Genomic DNA, 2,613 nt, shown 5'->3' with positions numbered 1-2,613 from the left:
CCGCGCCCGCGGCGGGAGGGTGTGCGGGTTCCTTGCCCAGCGTGCCCGGCTCGCGCACTCATCCCTCCCTTCCTCCACCCGGGCCGCGGGAAGGGCTGCAGGAGGGGGCTAGTCACGCGAGTCCCCACGCCGAGTCTGAGCCGAGAGCACCCCCGGGACCCGGAAGGAAGAGCCCGCGCGAGGGCCGCGACGGCTTCTGTCTCCAGCCGCAGACCCGAGACCGGATGCAGGGTCCTGTCCCCCGCCCGCCGGCTGCCACCTCTCGGCCCTCTCCCTCCACCCCACGCGTCGCGGCGGAGGGGCCCTTCCCGGCCGGCCTTCGTGCAGGGGTGGGGTGGCGAGGCCATCCCGGGCCGAGAGGGAGCGGTCGTGCGGGGCGGGGAGCCCGGCTGTAGGCGGCTGGGTGGAGGCAGGAACCCTTCGCCAGGCCGGGCGTTTTGCGCCTCCGGAGCTGTGAAGGCTTTCCCAACCCTCGGCTGGGGTCTCGGGCTTTTACCCCGGGGAGGAGACCTAGCGTCCTGGCACCTAGGTACCTGAGCCCTGAGGGCGGGTCCCCTCTCTGCAGAGGGTGGAGTGGACGGCGTCAGAGGGGGTGGAGGGGTCCCGGGGCAGCGGGATCTCTGGGAGGAAAATGGAGCCCGGACAGACGGTGGCAGTGGTCAGAGGGCTGGGACCCTCGGGTCCAGCCTGCAGCTTTCTGGGATGCCCTGCGGGCCACGGTGGCTGCAGAGCCAGGTGGGTCTCCCTCCACAGACGCAGGTGGAGGCCGCTCTGGAGCGTTCCTCTTTTTTTACACCCTTTTCAGCTGGACTCAAGACCGCATTACCCTGGGTAGGCGAGAGATCTGGTCCTCGGGGTATTTACGGCTCCCTCTCCAGTGTTCTGGAAGGATCTAGGAAACTAATGAAGGTCTACCGTGCGCAAAGGAAGAGCGCTCAGAGGAGGAAACCGGAGGTGTAAGGTGTTGGGGGATGCAGGGAGCACTCCCACCCACATAAACCCCAGCTCTTCAGGCCTGGGCTGGGTCCCACACCCTAGAACAACCAGCAGGGGTGGGGAGGAGATCATGAGCCAATCTGAAGCTGCATGACCTCACGGAAGGTGGAGGTGGGAGAACGGGCCCAGTGGCACACCACCTATATGTTATTTCCACCATACTGATGCACATCACCTCAAAGGCATCGATAATTGTTGTTGTTGGGTGCGGTGGCTTCTGACTCACAGCGACCCCATAGGACAAAATAGAACTGCCCCATAGGGTTTCCTAGGCTGTAATCTTCAATCTTTTGGTCAGCAGCAGAGCGCTTAACCTCTGCGCCACCAGGGCTCCTTTAGATAATGGTAAAATCAAATCGTCGGGGAATGCTGTTACCTTTGCTGTTACTGTAATTCATTCTCTTGTAAGTTTACACAATTTAACGTTTAATGACGGCTGTGTTTAACAATCAGTTTGCAAGATTTCTGGAAGTTTAACAAGCGGCGGGCACCAGCCGGCTCAGCCTGCCGCTCATCTCAGAGGACAGAAAGGCGGTCAGCTGAGGAGGGCACCTTGGTGTGCAGTGGGCAAGGCAGCAGGGGAGAGCCTGGCCCCGGGCTCCCAGGCTGGCCAGCCATGTGGATGAGCCGGATAGGCAGGAGAGGGCCAGCTAGGCAGGTCTGGCAGTATCCCGACGACCCGGGGACGGTGGGAGCCAGGCAGGGGGTGCTGGCCTGCGCTGGGCCCTTGACTCAGGTCGCCTGGGAGGCTGCGTTTCTCCTGGGCCGGACCTCCTCCAGAGCAAAGGCAGTGAGCTGGTCTGACCTCGGCCATGAGCAGAGAAGCACGTTCCTCAGGGAGGGCCCTGGGGGGTGCTGGGGAGATGCCAGGGGCTCTGGGAGGACTCTGGGAGGGGCTGCTGGAGCACCGAGTGGACCCTGGGAGGAGACTGAGAGGGACTGCGGGAATGGGGAGGCACTGGGGGTGCTGGAGGCATGCTGAGAAGGGCACTGTGGGGGGCTGGGAGCACTGGGGGATGTTGGGGGTGCTGGGGGATGCAGGGGGTGCCAGAGGCATGTTGAGAAGGGCACTGTGGGGGGCGGGGGGCACTCGGGGATGTTGGGGGTGCTGGAAGCATGCTGAGAACGGCACTGTGGGGAGCTGAGGAGCAGTAGGGAGTGATGGGGAGGTGCTGGCGGGTGCTGGGGGTGGAGAGAGCTGGGGGCCTGGAAGAGCACTGGGGGTGCTGGAGGCACTGGGGGGCACCGCCAGGGGCACAGGGACATCTCACACACCACTCTGAGCCTGCCCATCCAGCACAAGGGCCCACCCACCTTTAGAAAAAGCCACCCTTGCAGGGGGAGAAGGAGCCCTGGTGGCGCAGTGGTTAAGTGCTCGGCTGCTAACTGAAAGGGCAGCAGTTCGAACCCGCCAGCTACTCTGCAGAAGAAAGATGTGGCAGTCTGCTTCCATAAAGATTACAGCCTTGGAAACCCTATGGGGCAGTTCTACTCTGTCCTGTAGGTTTGCAATGAGCCGGAATTGACTCCACTTGATGGCATCGGGTTTTGCAGGGACGAGGTTAGGGAGATGGGAGGTGGTACGAGGAGCGGCCCTGGGGACCCCTTGTGAAGAGA

This window comes from Trichechus manatus, unplaced genomic scaffold (assembly GCF_000243295.1).
Source record: "Trichechus manatus latirostris isolate Lorelei unplaced genomic scaffold, TriManLat1.0 scaffold00028, whole genome shotgun sequence".
NCBI classification, from domain to species: Eukaryota; Metazoa; Chordata; class Mammalia; order Sirenia; family Trichechidae; genus Trichechus; species Trichechus manatus.
Note: the sequence above shows the minus strand (reverse complement) of the source record.